The sequence below is a fragment of the Bos mutus genome, chromosome 22, assembly GCF_027580195.1.
Source record: "Bos mutus isolate GX-2022 chromosome 22, NWIPB_WYAK_1.1, whole genome shotgun sequence".
In the NCBI taxonomy this organism is placed as follows: domain Eukaryota; kingdom Metazoa; phylum Chordata; class Mammalia; order Artiodactyla; family Bovidae; genus Bos; species Bos mutus.
The window spans coordinates 57454004-57472739 of record NC_091638.1 but is presented as its reverse complement, the minus strand read 5'-3'; the positions used below and the strand labels follow the sequence as shown (position 1 = coordinate 57472739).

At 41.1% G+C, this 18736-nt stretch overlaps 1 protein-coding gene across 7 annotated transcripts in view; it reads left to right on the top strand.

The window, feature by feature from the left end:
* NR2C2 (nuclear receptor subfamily 2 group C member 2) overlaps positions 1 to 18736 on the top strand; it is a 113218-nt gene that overhangs the window by 35470 nt on the left and 59012 nt on the right. The window contains exon 2 of one of the 7 annotated variants that reach the window (XM_070359301.1): positions 8543 to 8594. The exons of 5 other annotated variants lie outside the window; for them this stretch is intronic. The gene's annotated coding sequence lies outside the window, so the exon portion shown is untranslated. One more of the 7 variants, XM_070359302.1, reaches the window with a different exon arrangement.

The following is an 18736-nucleotide window of genomic DNA, read 5'->3' as shown; positions in this document are numbered from 1 at the left end:
CTAAAATGTGATATCTCTCTTTTAATCAGTTAAGCTCATCTTGATTCTGGGGGTTTTGTTATTCAGTTGCTAAGTTGTGTCCATTTCTTGAGACTGGACTATAGCACGCCATGCTGCATGCTACAGATTATGGGGTTAATCCCAATCTAATCATGATTCACACATACATTTTAAGTTCAGTTTGCTAATTATTTGTGTAGGAATTTTCCATCTGTGTTCATGAGAAGACTGACTTTAAATGTTCTTAAGTTTTGTAATCAGGGTTATGCTAGCTTCATAAAATGAGTTGGAAGGAGAGCCCCTCCATTTCTACTTTCTGTAATAATTGATGTAAAATTTAAATTATTTGGTCCTTGAATGCTTATAGAACTCATCAGTAAAACTGCCAGGGCTTAGAAAGGTTTTAAACTACTGATTTAATTTCTTTAATAGTTAAAAGGCTATTCAGATTTTTTTTTTTGGTAATTGACTTTCAGTTTTAGTAAGTTATGTTTTCCTAAGAATTTGACTTCAAGTTTTCACATTTATTGGCATATAGCTACTCAGAATAACTGTGTTTTATATTTTTAATGTTTGAAGCGTCTCTAGTTATAGCTTATTTTCATTCCTAAGATTATATTATTTGTGTCATCTCCCCTTTTTTCTTGATTGATTTTACCGGAGAGTTGTTTTTACAACTTTACATGTGCTTATGTCATTCATATTACATCTTTGATGAAGTACCCGTTCAAATCTTTTGACTTTTTTCTTTGCTGTTGAGTTGTTTGCTTTCTTACTCTTGAGTTTGACAGTTCTTTATATATGCTAGATATATGTTCTCTATTAGATAAGTGGTTTCCAAATATTTTCTCCCAATCTGTGACTTTTCATTCTTTTAGCAGTGTCTCTTGAAGAGCAGAATCTTTTTTTTATTTTGATGAAGTCTAATTTATCTCTTTTTAATATTGTAAGTCATGCTTTTGATGTTGTATCTAAAAATCTTTACCTAACCCAGGGTCATAAAGATTTTCTCCTGCATTTTCTCTAGAAATTTTATAGCTGCTAGGCTTCACATTTATAATTTTCTTTTTGTTGTTGTTGTTATTTTAACTTAATCACAATATAATAAAATCTGGTCTGTATGATAACCAATTTTGGGTTGTTGTTTTGTTTTTTTCCTGAGCTTTGGTGAAAACAAAAGCAATATCTGGGCCATTTGTGTTTTTTTTTTTTTTTTTTTTCCAAAAAATTCCAAGATAATTCTGATATACATTTGGATTTTAAAAAGTGGTTACAGGTTTTCTGTTAAATGATAGTTTTCAGTTCAGTCGCTCAGTCTTGTCCGACTCTTTGCAACCCCATGAATTGCAGCACACCAGGCCTCCCTGTCCATCACCAACTCCCAGAGTTCATTCAAACTCATGCCCATCGAGTCGGTGATGCCATCCAGCCATCTCATCCTCTGTTGTCCCCTTCTCCTCCTGCCCCCAATCCCTCCCAGCATCAGAGTCTTTTCCAATGAGTCAACTCTTCGAATGAGAATGGGAAAGACTAGAGATCTCTTCAAGAAAATTAGAGATACCAAGGGAACATTTTATGCAAAGATGGGCTCGATAAAGGACAGAAATGGTATGGACCTAACAGAAGCAGAAGATATTAAGAAGAGGTGGCAAGAATACACAGAAGAACTGTACAAAAAAGATTTTCAGGACCCAGATAACCACCATGGTGTGATCACTCACCTAGAGCCAGACATCCTGGAATGTGAAGTCAAGTGGGCCTTAGAAAGCATCACTACGAACAAAGCTAGTGGAGGTGATGGAATTCCAGTGGAGCTATTTCAAATCCTGAAAGATGATGCTATGAAAGTGTTGCACTCAATATGCCAGCAAATTTGGAAAACTCAGCAGTGGCCACAGGACTAGAGAAGGTCAGTTTTCATTCCAATGCCAAAGAAAGGCAATGCCAAAGAATGATCAAACTGCTGCACGATTGCACCCATCTCACACACAAGCAAAGTAATGCTCAAAATTCTCCAAGCCAGGCTTCAGCAATACATGAACTGTGTTCAAGCTAGTTTTAGAAAAGGCAGAGGAACCAGAGATGAAATTGCCAACATCCACTGGATCATCAAAAAAGCAAGAGAGTTCCAGAAAAAATGATAGTTTTAGTGATAAAGAATTCTTTTATTTTCTGTTGACCGGTCATGGTACAATTATCGTATTAAGTGAAAATCACAGTACTGGAAGATGTTAATCCGTTGTCACAGTCAGTAGCCAAATAAAACGTAAAAGGTCACTACACTTGCAAGCCATGAATAACCTAGCAAAATAAATACGTAGAATTTGGGGTGTTACGTAGAGTGGTGTGATAAGGGAAAGTGCAGACATGAACGTGTTTTTATCTCCCCAGCCAGTCTTTGTCTTCTGGTTCATGCATTTACTCCAGTTATATTTAAAGTAATTAGTGATATGTATGTCCCTTTTACCATTTTCCTAATAGTTTTGGGTTTATTTTGTGTAGGTCTTTCCCTTGTGTTTCCTGCTTAGAGAAGTTCCTTTAGTATTTGTCGTAGAGCTGGTTTGGTGGTGCGGAATTCTCTCTTAACTTTCGCTTCTCTGGAAAGCTTTTGATTTCTCCATCAAATCTGAGTGAGAATCTTGCTGGGTAGAGTATTCTTAGTTGTAGGTTCTTCTCTTTCATCCCTTTATACATAGATACAGATATACTTCATATATCTTGCCATTCCCTTCTGGCTTGTAGAGTTTCTGTTGGGAAATCAGCTGATAACATTATGGGAGTTCCCTTGTATGTCATTTGTTGTTTTTCCCTTGTTGCTTTTGGTATTTTATCTTTGTCTTTAATTTTTGTCAGTTTGATTCCTGTGTGTCTCAGTGTGTTCCTCCTTGAGCTTATTCTGCCTGGGACTCCCTTACTTCCTGGACTTGGTTGACTGTTGCTTTTTCCATGTTAGGGAAGTTTTCAGCTATTACCTCTTTAACTATTTTCTCGGGGCCTTTCTCTCCCTCTTCCTTCTGGGATCCCTGTAATGCGAATGTTGGTGCCTTTAATGTTGTCTCAGAGCTCTCTTCAGCTGTCTTTTTTTCCCCCTTTCGTTCGTTCTTCTGCATTCTGTTCTGCTGCAGTGATCTCCACCACTCTGTCCTCCAGGCCATATATCCACTCTTCTGCCTTGGTTATCCTGCTGTTGATTTCTTCTAGTATTTTATTCATCTGTTTGTTCGTTAGTTCTTGTAGGTTTTTGGTAAATATTTCTTGCATCTTCTCTATTGTTTTCCTGAGATCTGGATCATCTTCACTATTATTATTCTGAATTCTTTTTCTGGAAAATTGCCTATCTCCACTTTATTTGGTTGTTTTTCTGGGGTTTTATCTTGCCCCTTCATCAGGGACATAACTTTTTGCTTTTTCATCCTGATTAACTTTCTGTAATGTGATTTTTGCTCTAGCCATTGTAGGATTGCAGTTCTTCTTGCTTCTTCTGTCTGCCCTCTGATGGAGGGGTTTGTGTAAAGTTCCAGATGGGAGGAACTGGGGAACACTGTGTCTGCTCTGGTGACAGGGCTGTGCCAGTGAAGCTTTAATCCTGTGTCAGCCGACGGATGGAGTCATCCCCCTCCCTGTTGGTAGCTTCAGTCAGTTCAGTCGCTCAGTTGTGTCCGACTCTCTGCGACCCCACGCTCCGCAGCACGCCAGGCCTCCCTGTCCATCACCAACTCCCGGAGCTTGCTCACACTCATATCCATCCAGTTGGTGGTGCAGTCCAACCATCTCATTCTCTGTCATCCTCTTCTCCTGCCCTCAATCTTTCCCAGCATCAGGGTCTTTTCCAGTGAGTCAGTTCTTCGTGTCAGGTGGCCATAGTATTGGTGTTTCAGCTTCAGCATCAGTCCTTCCAATGAATATTCAGGACTGATCTCCTTTAGGATGGACTAGTTGGATCTCCTTGTAACCCAAGGGTCTCTCAAGAGTCTTCTCCAACACCACAGTTCAAAAGCATCAATTCTTCAGTGCTCAGCTTTCTTTATAGTCCCAACTCTCACATCCATACATGACTACTGGAAAAACCATAGCCTTGACTAGACAGACCTTTGGCGGCAAAGTAATGTCTCTGCTTTTGAATATGTTGTCTAGGTTGGTCATAGATTTCCTTCCAAGGAGCAAGCGTCTTAATTTCATGGCTGCAGTCACCATCTGCAGTGATTTTGGAGTCCAAGAAAATAAAGGCTGTCTCTGTTTCCATTGTTTCCCCGTCTGTTTGCCATGAAGTGATGGGACCGGATGCCATGATCTTAGTTTTTTGAATGTTGAGTTTTAAGCCAGCCGTTTCCAGCTCTCCTCTTTCCCTTTCATTAAGAGCCCCTTTAGTTCTTCTTCGCTTTCTGCCATAAGGGTGGTGGTAGTTGTTTAGCCTGAAGCAGCCCAGCCCTGGGTCTGTGGGCTCTATGGTATGGTTAGTGGCAACCTCCAAGAGGGCTTCACACCAAGGGGCCCCTTCCCCGCCTGCTGCTGCCAGTGCTCCCTCCCCCATGGCGAGCCCCTGTGACCCGCGCCTGCACAGGAGACCCTCCAACACTAGCAGGTAGGTCTGGTTCAGTCTCCTGTGGGGTCACTGCTCCTTTCCCCTGGGTCTTGTTTCCCCCAGTCCTGTGTAAGTCCTGTAATCAAATCCCAGTAGCCTTCAAAGTCAGATTCCCTGGGGATTCCCAGTCCCTTTTTTGGAGCCCCAGGCTGGGAAGCCTGACATGAGGCTCAGAACCTCTACAACAGTGGGAGGAGTTCCTTGGTATCATCACTCTCCAGTTTGTGGGCCGGCCACCCGGCGGGTATGGGATTTGATTTTTAACATGCTCGAACCCTCCTTGCTTCTTTGCTGCGGCTTCTTCTTTGTCTTTGGATGTGGGGCACCTTTTTTGGTGGGTTCCAGTGCCCCCCGTCAGGGGCTGCTCAACAGCTAGCTGGGCTTTTGGTGCTCTCGCAGGAGGCGAGCGCACATCCTCCCACTCTGCCATCTTGAACCCGAAGCCCTGGGTGTTTGAAATTTGTTGATTTTCAGTTTGGTCTGGTACTTTCCAGACATTTCCCCAAGTATTTATGTTCGTGTATACGTAACTAGAAATATATAGATTTTTTAAATTTAATGTAAATGGAATCAGACTAGATAGATTTATTTTTCTACAGATTGCTTTAACTGTCAACAGTGATATACGTAATTCTTTTACTATCATATTGTATTACATAAGTTACAGCTGTATTTTTTTTTAGCCCCTCTTCTTAGAAGCACATTTAAGTTGCTTCCACAGTTTCTCAAACATAAATAGTGCTGCAGCAGACATCTTTGTTTTTGTTGCCTTCTGGACTCACTTGTGGGTATATTTCTCTAGGCTGGAAGCAGAATTGCTGAATTAAAAGCTATCTAAGTGGCAGACAGAACTTTAATGTGAAAAGATACATACACCTCACTGTTCATAGTAACCCTGTTTACGGTAGCCAAGCCATGGAAGTGAGCTCAGTGCCCACTGAAGATGAATGGCTAAAGATGTGGTGCCTGTATACTGTGAAATGTGAGCCATAAAATAGAGTGAAATACACCGTCTGTAGCAAGCTGGATGGCCCTAGAGATGACCACAGTAAGCGACATAAGTCAGAAACACAGGGTGCCATTACTTTATGTGAAATCTAACATAGGACAGACACGAGCTTGTCTACAAAACTGAAACGGATTCAGACATGGAGAACAGACCTGCGGTTGCCGGGGGAGGGGAGGGGAGGGAAGGGTAGGGAGTTTGGGACTAGAAGGTGCAGTGTTATATGTCGGATGCATAAATAACATGGTTCTGTGCTATAGCACAGGGAAATACACCAGTATCCTATGATAAATCGTGGTGAAAAGAATATGAAAAAGAGCATATATGTGTAGCCGAATCACTGCTGTGTTGCAGAAATTAACACTGTAAATCAGCTGTACTTCAAATTTTTTTAAAAAGCTACCTGGTTGGAATTTTATCTTCCAAGTTGATTCTTTTCCTTTTTAAAGTTTTTTTTCTTAATCATGCATTCTTATATGCAAAAAGTAGCTGGGTCAGTGATCAGCTCAGTTGTTAATTCAGCAAGCATTCATTGAGGACATACTGTGGGACTCTTCCTTCTTGGGATTTTCATTTCTTTCCAACTCAGCCCCCTCTATTTATTGCAGTATTTTAAAGTCAACCTTTTATTACACCAGCATGATGTTAAGAGGAAATACAACAATTCATATACAAATAACTTTTAAAAAAAACATTAATATAGTACAGTAACTATATTCAACAGAAATAAAAGGAAGGCAGTTTATCATGAAGGCAGTATAGTATGTAAGTGCTTAGGCGCAGCTGTCGCAGAAGATAGAACGGAGAATTCGGATGCTTGTATGTACTTAAATAACCTGTGACTTAAGAGTAGTAAGAAGATGAAGCGTTTTGGGATTTGGAATAAGATTAGTGTTAGAATAAGTGGTGCAAGAGGAAAAGAGGTGATCAGAAGGTGAGGACGTGTGTTGTCTTTGTAGAAGAGCTGCAGTGTGGAGAAGCGTCTTGTCAAAATAATTCCCTCTGCTGTCTCAGAAGAGAACGGTGATGATCTATACCAGAAAATGTCTCCTTTCTTAAAACCTCACTGCATTTGAGGTGTATACGTTTAGTATCTGAAACTTTCAAAAGACTTTGGAGACCATATTTGTTCATTGGTCGCAGGACTGGAGGGTTTGAAACCTTTTTGTCTGCCAAAACATAAAATACAGAAAATCCTAAACATCTTACATAGGGAAAAATAGTATTTTACTGAGGATTGTAGTTTTAACACTGCACTTGATTTCCTCAAGAAACTTGTAATAGAAATGCTGGGGGTTTTTTTATTATACTACATTGCATTTATATTTATTGCCTCATTTAATCCTCCCAGTATCTGTGAGGAAAGTGATATTAACCTCAAATAAGTAGACAGTCTTAGAACAAGTACAGGACTTACCCAAAGGCACCCAAACAGGAGCCGGCAGAGTGAGATGTTTCCAGGGTCCTGGCTGCCCACTGAGATAATTCCATTTAGATCATAGTTACAGAAACACAGAGCCTCGTTAAACTTCAGTAGCAGTTCTTTAATAGGTAAGGAGATTGAGGAGTATTTTTTTACAGCAGTTTTTAAAACTTTTTATTGGAGTATAGTTGACGTACAATGCTGTGTTAGTTCTGCTTCACAGCAAAGTGAATCAGCTATATATATACATATAGATTTTTCCCCCCATATTGGTCGTTACAGAGTATCGAGTAGGACCTATACAGCAGCTCCTTACTGTTACCTATTTTGTATCTCCTTTATGTGTAAATAATGTGTATGTGTCGGTCCCAATCTCCAGGTTTATCCCTCTCTCCACTTTCCCCCTTAATAACCCTGTCTGTTTTCAGTAACTAAGTTTGTTTCTGTTTTGTAGGTAAGTTCATTTGTATCATTTTTTTAAAAAAATTTGATTCTGCATAGGCATTGGAGAAGGAAATGGCAACCCACTCCAGTGTCCTTGCCTGGAGAATCCCAGGAACGGGGGAGCCTGGTGGGCTGCCGTCTGTGGGGTCGCACAGAGCTGGACACGACTGAAGCGACTTAGCAGCAGCGTGAGTGATACATTTGACTGACTTCAGTTCAGTCCAGTTCATTGTGGGCTTTCCTGTTGGCTCAATGGTAAAGAATCTGCCTGCCAGTGCAGGAGATGCAGGTTTGATCCCTGGGTCAGGAAGATTCCTTCCCACTCCAGTATTCTTGTCTGGGAAATCCCATGAACAGCGGAACCTGGTGGTCTGCAATCCATGGGGCTGCAAAAGTGTCAGACAAGACTTAGTGACTGAACGGCAGCAGTGTGTCCCGCACCTTCTTTATCCTTTCTGCTGTGGATGCACATTTATGTTGCTTCCATGTCCTGTCTGTTGTAAATATCGCTGAGGTGAACATTGAGGTGCATGTACCTTTTGAAATTTTGTGTTATTCTGGATATATACCTAGGAGTGGGATTGTTGAGTCATACGGTAACTATTGTCGGTTTTCTAAGGAACCTCCATATTGTTCTCCGTAGTGGCCGCACAGATTTGCCTTCTTGCCAACAGTGTAGGAGGGTTCCCTTTTCTCCACGTCCTCTCCGGCATCTGTTCTTTGTAGGTTTTTTGATGGTGGCTGTTCTGACTGGTATCAGGTGACACCTCATTGTAGTTTTGATTTACATTTCTCTAATAATTAGTGATATTAAACATCTTTTCAGGAGCTTTTTGGCCATCTGTGTGTCTTCTTTGAAGAAATGTCCATTTCTTGTGTCCATTTTTTTTGATGGAGTTGTTTTTGATATTGAGCTGCTTGAGTTGTTTTTATATGTTGAAGAATAACCCCTTGTTGGTCACTTTGTTTGCACATGTTTTGTCCCCTTCTGTGGGTTGTCTTTTCTTCTTGTCTGTGGTTTCCTTTGCTGGGCAGTAACTTTTACGTTTAATCAGGTCCCATCTTGTTTTTATTTTCGTTCCTCTAGGAGGAGCATCCAGAAGGTCCTGCCGCGACTCGTGTGAGAGTTTTCTGCACAGGTAGATTCTGAGTTCTACAGTGTCTGGTCTTACATTTAGGTCTGTAATCCATTTTGAGTTTGTTTTTTTGTAAGGTGTTAGAGAATGTTCTAATTTCATCTTCTATATGCAGCTGACCAGTTTTCTCAGCATCACTTATTGGCAAGGTACAGTATTTTCTGCATTGTTTCTTTTTGCCTCCTCTGTCGTAGATTAGATGACCATGGATGCCAGAGAGTGGGTTTATCTCTGAACTTTGTTTCCTGTGCCATTGATCTGTATTTCTGTTTTTGTGCCAGTACCATACTATATTTGATTACTGTAGCTTTGTAATACAGTCTGAAGTCAGGAAGCTGGATTCCTCCATCTCTGTTTTTCTTTCTCAAGATTACTTTAGCAACCTGGAGTCTTTTCTGTTTAATAACAAACTGTAAAATTTTTTTGTCTAATTATGTGAAAAATGCTACTGGTGATTTGATAGGGATTGCATTGAACCTGTAGATTACTTTGGGTAGTATAGTCATTTTGACAATATTGATCGCTTCCAATCCAAGAACATGGTCTATCTCTCCGTGTTGGTGTCATCTTTGATTTCTTTCATAAGTTATCTTATAGTACAGTATGTTTTTATATTTCATCTTACCAAGAAAGATGGAAAAGCTTTCCTTGTTCTTTCTTGAATGGGTAGAAGCTTTTCTTTTAAAAATGAAGAAAAGAAGAACACAGTTATTGCAGACTTTGGATGGAAAATAAGATTCATTGTACTAAATTCTAGCAATATTTGCTGGTTGTAGAAGGTAACTTTGTTTTGGAAACAGTTTTTTGTCGTTCTGTTGTTTTGGCCACACTGCTTACCTTACGGGGTTTAGTTCCCCAAGCAGGCGCTGAACCTGGACTCTTGGCAGTGAGAATGCCACTGGACTGCCAGGAAGTTCCCTGCAAACAGTTTGTTCCTTTTTTTCTTTTTTCTTTTTACTATAAAAGTGATACAACATTCTGAAAGTTTTGAAAAAGAAGAAAACTGTATGTCTTTCATTTTGACACATTTGACACACATTTGCTGACAAACGTCCATCTATTCAAAGCTATGGTTTTTCCAGTAGTCACGTATGGATGTGAGAGTTGGACCATAAAGAAAAGTCACTAACTTTTTATTACTTTATCAATCACCTCCCTATAAAAAAATAGAATGGCCACTTCTACTTCTATCTCTGTCATTGTCTATCCTCAATTTTATTTTCCTCCGTAATGCTTAACACCATCTGACAAATGTATACTTGTTTACCTGTCACATGAAATGTAACTTCCAGAAAAAGGCAGGAACTTTGTCTCATTTGCTGTTGTTCTCCACCCCCTAATACCCCCTGTCTAAAACTGGAACGTAGTAAGCACTCAGTGTTAAGATTTCTTTTTAAAATGAACAGACATGTAGTTTTTGATCTTTTTTGAGTGTCATCCAGTTGTAATCATCCTGTGCATACAACTTTGTATCTTTTGATCACTTTCATGTTAATTTCACAGACTAAAGTTCATCATTCTTTTTGTAGATTGCTACATGGAATGTATGACCATCATTTTTCATAGCTACATAATTATGTATCAAGGGAGCATAGCATAATTCACTAACCCATCTCCTAGTTTGGGACATTCATTTCTGACTTTTCTGTAATATAAATTAACACTGATAAAAAAAATATATCCATGCTATATCAGTCAGTGGCTACAGCTGTGAAATTCAAAGATGCTTGCTCCTTGGAAGAAAAGCTATAACAAACCTCAACAGTATTAAAAAGCAGAGAAGTTACTTTGCCGACAAAGGTCCGTCTAGTCAAAGCTATAGTTTTTCCAGTAGTCATGTATGGATGTGAGAGTTGGACCATAAAGAAACACCAAAGAATTGATGCGTTGGAACTGTGGTGTTGGAAAAGACTCTTGAGAGTCCCTTGGACTGCAAGGAGATCCAACCAGTCCATCCTAAAGGAGATCAGTCCTGGGTGTTCATTGGAAGGAATGATGCTAAAGCTGAAATTCCCAATACTTGGGTCATCTGATGCGAAGAACTGACTCCTTGGAAAAGACTCTGATGCTGGGCAAGATTGAAGGCGGGAGGAGAAGGGGACCACAGAGGATGAGGTGGTTGGATGGCATCACTGACTGAATGGACATGAGTTTGAGCAAGCTCCGGGAGTTGGTGATGGACAGGGAGGCCTGGTGTGCTGCAGTCCATGGGTACAGTCAGACAGTACATACAGTCAAGAAATCTAATAGCAAATACATTAGAAACCAGCTGTCGGTGATTATTTATTTATTTTCTGGACATTTTTATTTTTAACTTTTTAAACACAAAAAACATTTTGTGTTTTTGGGGGATAGCCGATTAACCATGTTGTGACAGTTTCCGGTGGACAGTGAAGGGACTCAGCCATACATACACACGTGTTCATCTTCCCCAAACTCGCCTCCCGGTGAGGCTGTCGCATGACACTGAGCAGAGCTCCATGTGCTATACAGAAGGTTTTTGTTGTTGGTGGTCATTTTAAATACAGCAGTGTAAACATGACCTTCCCGAAGTCCTTAACTATCCCTTCCCTCCGGCAACCATGAGTTCATTTTCTAAGTCTGTGTGTCTCTTTCTGATTTTGTAAGTACGTTCGTTTATATCATTTCTTTTTAGATTTCACATATAAGGAATATCATATGATATTTCTCCTCCTCTGTCAGACTGACTTCCCTCAGTGTGACACTCTCTAGGTCCCTCCATATTGCCGCAAATGGCCTTATTTCATTCTGTTTTAATGGCTGAGTACAGTTCCGTCGGATGTATGTGCCACAACTTCTTTATCCATTCCTCTGTTGATGGACATTTAGGTGGTCTCCATGTCTTGGCTGCTGTAAACAGCACAGCAGTGAGCACTGGGGTGTATGTATCCTTTCAAACCATAGTTTTCTCCAGATATATGTGCAGGAGTGGAGTTGTCGAATCATACGTTACGTTTATTTTTAATTTAAATAGAAGTAAGATTCTCAAAAAGCATTGAGTTAAAATATATGTGAGGATGGATGGACAACTTATTTGAGAGAGTTACCAAGAGGGCTGGAGAAATAGCTCTGCAGCTAGATACAACACGCAGATCTCACAGAAGAGTTGGTCTGATGCTGTGACTGCACACCACACCACCCAGGCCAGGCATGGGGCTCCTGCTGCTGCTGCGGTGTTGTCTGAGCCTGATTGACACCTTGCCCTCCTCCAAGGGAACCCAGACCTGCAGTATCTGCTTTATCTGCAAGTATCTGCCTTATCTGAACCCCTGAGAGAGGAATTTCCTATATTCCCTAGAAAAATAATACAGGATTACACACTGTCAGAGTTATTTCTGTATTTAGGATGGTTTATGTAGGGTGGATTCCTGAAAGTAGAATCACCAGTCCACGGGACATGAACAAAATTTTTGATGAGAAGATCAGACCTGTTGACCTCAACAGTTGAGTCTGTAGCTTTTTACTTCCTTGGAGTAATCTTTCCTTGAATGTGTCGTTTATTGGCTATACTTAGTGAACTGAGTTTTTTAGAACTTTAGTTCTTGATATGGAAGGACTTTTAATTTGATCTCTCCTTTAAAAGAGAATCATCTTTCCTCTTGATTGGGTGCCTAGATTTGTGCTAGAATCTGAAAAATGGATGGCATATTCTTTCAAATTAGATTGTTTTAAGTTAGTACACATACAAACTTGGGGTGTGGAAATTCTTTATTCATGGCAGTGTGAACTTAGTTTTTCCAAAGTTCCTTCTTTCAATCCCATGCCCCCATCCTACATAAAAGTAAACATCCATATGCTTCTTCCTGCCCTTGCCCTAGGCTTTCTTGTATTTGGTTTGGTTTTGGTGATGGACCAGCATTCACTCTGCTTAAAACAGGAGGCAAGTGCTCTTAGCTCCCCACCCCAGGAGCTCCCTTTCCTCTGTGGCCTTGGGGAGAATGGAGAGGCTTAGATTCGAAGCCATTCCACAGTCACTCACCTGCTCGGACTACACCTTCTTCCTCACCAGAATCGGAGGCGCTTCCTGTGCCTATTACATGTTGGGTGGATGTAGGAAGCCTAGCCCAGTGCTTGTTATTCCTGTGGGTGTTTTCATATGTAATGCAGACGGTTATGTTGCTGCCTTTTGCTTTCAGGGAAGGAGGAACTTGTAAAGACCCTGTATCTTTACTTAATCTACTGCGGTGTTGAAAATGCTGTGTGCAGACCTTGGTATTTCCGAGTTCTTCAAGGATTCCCTTTACCCCTTATAGTTTTAAAACTGAGTTGGTTGCACCCCATGGTAACATTCTCCTGAGCCCCCTGTTCAGGAAAGGTGGTCTGGGGTGTGGGTTGGAGGGGTGGCATGTAGCAAAGGCAGCAATCTAGGTGAAGGGAGAACTTTGAAAAGCAAAATGCATCTTCCCTAAAAACAATTAATCATATTATTAGACAAACGGCTTCAGCAGCTGGTGAAACAGCAGGAACATGTCAATTTTGCTTCCTTAGTTACCCACAGTGATCGTGCACTTGACCTTCAGCAGAGCAGGGTCATAGAGAGGGCATCTTTAAACAGCTCTGTCTGGTTTTGGCAAATGGAATCTGCACTGGCAGTTTGAAGCACATGCCCATGAGTTCCCCCCATGAACCCCTGGCTCTTTTGGTTGGACTGTCTGGCTGGGGAAGTTGCTGAGAAAAAATGTAAATAAAGCTGCAGAGAGCCGTTGGCATGGTAAGTGCAGTGTCCTGCAGAAAAACAAGAGTCATTTTTGCAGCCTTTTCTTTTCGTCTGTTTCTGGAGGGAGCCTTCTTGTGATGCGGTGTGTTTCACAGGCACTTGTTTTTCGAGCAGTTGGTGAAATAGCCGTGGAGTTAGATGCCTGCTGTGTATTTGAAGGAAGCTGATTTAGTGTCTGTTCTGTGCTTAGCGCCTAGCAAGTTACTTCTTCATGGGAACTTGGATCTGGACGTGCTGGGTAGATTCAAGTGGGGCAAGAGCTGTTTGTTTCTTATTTTTCAGCAGGTTAATCTGCTTCTGAGCAGAGAGTGAACCCCGCCGCTCTTACACACCTCCTTGTTTTGTATGATCGGGGGCAGTCCTCACTGATTTTGGATCTTTGTATTTGTGCTAAATTTAGGGCTATAGTCTTTTATCTTTTTAAATATACTATCAACTTGAAAGTTTTAAAATGGTCGATCAGTTCTGACGTAAATGAGGCTGATTTATAATCCCGAGAGGCTTTAGTATACAGAAGAGCTGGCTTTGCCACTCCTCAGGAGATGTCGTTCTTTAGAAACATGGACACTGGAAGCTTCTAGCCCTTTGTAGGAGGTGACGGCGTGCACTTTGAAGACCAACAGGCTCCTCCGGCTTCTTCCCTCTGGTGTAAGCTGCCGCACAAAGGTTAATTCTTTGCCCATTGACCCTTCACCGTACTTATTATTTCATGGTCCTTTGAAATAAAAATAAAAGCAGGATGTGGTACATTTCAGTCAGGCTGGTGGTGTCTCCTGCCTGAAACCCTTTACCCGCTTAGGCGGTTGTTTACTTGTTCATCATTTCCTAGGAATGTTAAGGAGAAGCTGGAAGCCCCTGATTGAGATTGGTTGCATGTTGGGTCTACATGATCTGTCGTCGTCCCCCCCCCCGCCCCGCCCCCCGACGGTGTGAAGTAGCCATTCTATTTTTTTATAGGGAGGTGATTGATAAAGTAATAAAAAGTTAGTGACTTTTCTTTATGGTCCAACTACCCGTAACCCATAGGAATGTTGTAGCCAAAAATTGAAATGAGGAATCATTGTAGATTTAGAAATTTAGTTTTTTCTTAATTAGCTGACTGCTTTGGGCATTCTCTTCAACCTAGATATTCATAGCAAATGCCTAATACAGAACTTTTTCCTAAGAATTTCCCCCCCTCACCCCCCAAAAAAATGCTCGCAAGGCAATGTCATGTTATGGTAAAATAGAGATGGTTCTCACTCGAGAGCAAAAATACATGTGCTTTTCCCATCAGCCTCATACATTCACGTGTGTTGGTGGAACCAGTACGCTTTGGTTTATTTATATAAGAAACTGCCAGGGCAGACACTGTGGGGTACCTGCAGAATGTTTGGTTAGCAGATAGATACAAGAGTGGAATAAAACAAAAAAAAGCCTAGGCAGAGTCCCAGGATCAAGGACTGTAAAAATGACTTGTTGTTTATTCCTGAAGTTAAAAACTGTTCCTCTCTAACCAGTCATTGTGGGCCTAGTGTGTGCCTGGCCTGAGGCGTCAGAGGCTGTCCCTTCGGGCCTCTGAGCAGCTGCTTGGCGGGCCCTGGGCTGAGGGCTTGGATGCAGCTGCTCTGGGAGCCCCGAGCTGGACTTGGGCACCAGCCCCCGGGTCCAGGGAGGGAGCTGTCCAGAGGAGCAAGGCTTTCATGAACTCTTTAGGCAGGAAACAAGCATTCGTGTGTTGCGTAAGCATGGTTCACTTTAGAAAGGATGTGAAACGGAACCACCTATTTACTCTGTAAGCACAAGTCGGAGACCGTACTCTGAAGAACTGTATCCGAACGTGCTTTCACACCCTCCTTGCTCATGGTTTAGTTGAGTCCTTTGGACTGGCAGTTTTCTGGCAAAGTGCAAGTGCTCTGGCCAGGTATAACACACCTGGGTGTTGCCAGGCGTTTACAGTCACTGTGAGCTGATGGGCTGGAGCAGATGCAAGAGGGGAGAAGTAGGCTAAGGGGGAGGGCCACGACGTACTTCGGGCACTAAAAAGGGAGGCTGGAAAGGAGATGCTTACACTGGTCAGAAATGTATCTAATGTTCTTATGGCCTGTTACGAAATTGACTGTTGTTTTTCTTTTAATTGTTATTTATTTACTTTTGCCTGTGCTGGGTCTTTGTGGCTGTGCACAAGCGCTCGTGGTGGCGAGTGGGGGCTACCCTCCAGTTGCGCTGCTGCTCGTTTGGCGGCTTGTTGTGGAGCGTGAGCGTGGGCTTCAGCAGTTGCGGCGTGCGGGCTCAGCGGTCGAGGTTCCTGGGCTCTAGAGTAGTTGTGGCACGTGGGCTTAGTTGCTCTGCGGCATGAGGGATCTTCCTTGATTAGGGACCCTAACCATGTCCCTGAGTTGATGGGTGGACTTTCAACCACTGTCCCACCAGGAGAGTCCCCAAATGGACTTTTTATCATTGTGCGAAATGATTTTCAACAGAATGCTTGGGGGAAAAAAATAGATGGCCTGCTTTGATGTCTGATCATAGTATTAGGCTTTTAAATTCACACAGCTGCAAGAATTTCTGAGGGATCCCATCATGACATCACTTTGCCTTCAAGCTGAATCATATCTAAAAACTACCCCTGGTACCACTGGAACACACTTCCTCTCTAAAGGTCTTAGGGGTAAGGGATCTGAAGTGTTTTTCCCTTTCATCTGTCAGTTCTAAAGTTAGGCATCCTTCTCTGAATCCCAGGGATATTTAAGACTGTTCACCCAATCTTACTTTATTACTGAGCTACAGGGAGCCCATCACCAGCATGATGCTTGCCCCCATCAGCAAATTTGTGGAGGTCTTTGCGCTTCTCATGTGAAAGGAATTAGAAACTTGAGAAGCATACCCCTTTATGTGAAGGAACTAGAATCGAGGGAGTTTATACTGCAGCTCAGCAGGGCCAGAGAGCTGCAAGTGGTCTTGGTGCCCAGCCCACACGTCCTCCCCTTTGCCATCCATCCCCAGCCCCAAGTGCAGGAAAGGCAGGGCCCTTTCTGGTTGCCATGCATCCCCAGCACACAGCCACAGAGGGGCAAGGTCAGCGCTACTGACTTAGAATGCTTCTCTGAGTCCCTGTGAAATACTTTTTGAATGCTGTTATTTTTTTTAAATAAAGTCTTTATTGTAGTATAACATACCTGTGTTCACAGTTCATAAATGTGTAACACAACAAATGAATAGGAATTATGCTGCTGTGAATATTCATGTACAAATTTTTACATGGGCATATATTTTCTTTGCTCTGGTATATATATCTGGAAGTGGAATTGCTGAATCATATGGCAACTCTGTGTTTAACCATTTGAAGAACTGACAGTTTCCCAAAGTGTACCATTTTATATTCCAACAGTAGTATATGAGAGTTCCAGTTTCTCCACGTCCTTGCCAGCACTTACCTTCTTTTTCATTATAACCGTCCTAATGGGTATGAAATGATATTTTAATGTATTTTGATTTGCATTTCCCTAATGACTGATGATGTTGAACAATGTTTATGGGCTTGTTGGCCATCTGTGTATCTTTGGAGAAATGTTTGTTCAGCTCCTTTGCCCATTTTTTCTTTTTTTAAAATGTATTTATGTTTTAATTGAAGGATAATTGCTTTATAGAATTGTTTTCTGTCAGATATTAACCTGAATCAGCCACAGGTATACATATATCCCCTCCCTCTTGAACCTCCCCCCACCCCCGTCTCCCTCCCCATCCCACCCCTCTAGGTTGATACAGAGCCCCCCTTGGAGTTCCCTGAGACATAGAGCAAATTCCCATTGGCTATCTATTTCCCATACGGTGATGGAAGTTTCCATGTTTCTCTCTCCATACGTCTCGCCCACTCTTCCCCTCTTCCTGTGTCCATAAGTCTGTTCTGTATGTCTGTTTCTCCATTGCTGCCTTGCAAATAAATTTATTGGTACCTTCTTTCTAGATTCCATATATATACATTAGTATACAATATTTATCTTTCTGACTTACTTCACTCTGTATAATAGGCTCTAGGTTCATCCACCTCATTAGAACTGACTCAAATGTGTTCCTTTTTATGGCTGAGTAATATTCCCTTGTGTATGTACCACAACTTCTATATCCATTCATCTGTCGATGGACATCTAGGTTGCTTCCATGTTCTAGCTGTTGTAAATAGTGCTGCAGTGAGCAATCGGATGCATGTGTCTCTTTCAGTTTTGGTTTCCTCAGGGTATATGCCTAGGAGTGGGATTGCTGGGTCATCTGGTGGTGTTACTCCTAGTTTTTTAAGGAATATCTATACCATCTTCCATAGTGGCTGTATCAGTTTATATTCCCACCAGCAGCGCAAGAGGGTTCCCTTTTCTCCACACCCTCTCCAGCATTTACTGTTTGTAGACTTTTTGACGATGGCCATTCTGACCAGTGTGAGGTGATACCTCATTCTAGTTTTGATTTGCCTTTCTCTAATAATGAGTGATGTGGAACATCTTTTCATGTGTTTGTTAGCCCTCTGTATGTGGTCTTTGGAGAAATGTCTGTTTAGTAGGTCTTTTTCCCACTTTTTGATTGGGTTGTTTTTCTGTATTGAGTTGTATGAGCAGCTTGTGTATTTTGGAAATTAATCCTTTGTCAGTTGTTTCATTTTGCTATTGTTTTCTCCCATTCTGAGGGTTGATTTTCACCTTGTTTGTAGTTTCCTTTGCTGTTCATTTGCTCATTTTTAAATTTTTTTTGATATCTAATTGTAAGGGTTAATTAACCATATAATATAAAAATACAAGTCCTTATCAGATATGATTTACAAATATTTTCTCTCATTCTGTGGGTTACTTTTTACTTTATAGTTGTCCTTTGAAGCACAAAAGTTTTAAACTTTGACAGAGTTTATCTTTTCTCTCTTTTGCTTTAAGTATAATAGCTAAGAAATCATTGCCTATAATCAAGGTCATGAAGATCTACACCTTTGTTTTCTAATCTGTGTGTATAATGTGAGGTAGAATTTAATATATTTTTTATAAAAAAAGAAATTTCTGTTCAAGGAAAGTCTCAGCAGTACAATTAATCATGTGTAACAAAGATATTTATACACTGTTTATAACTCAGGCTTTAGAAAAACATTTTCAGGAAGTTTGTGATATTACTAATAGCAACTATGTACTAAATAAATAGCATTAATACTTAGCATATTATTTATTAACCCTCTCATCAATCCCATAAAGTAGTAGCAATATGTCCACGTTTAATTTGAGGAAACTGAAGTTTAGAGGGTTAAGGGACTTTATCAGGGTGACGGTACGTGTTTCAGAGCCTAGGTTTATGTAATTCCTTGCGTATGGGTACTCAAATAGTGCTGATTGCTTTAAAACTTCTGAAGAGTAAAGTGAGTCAGAAAGGCAGCATATTATTCTATCGGTTAAGA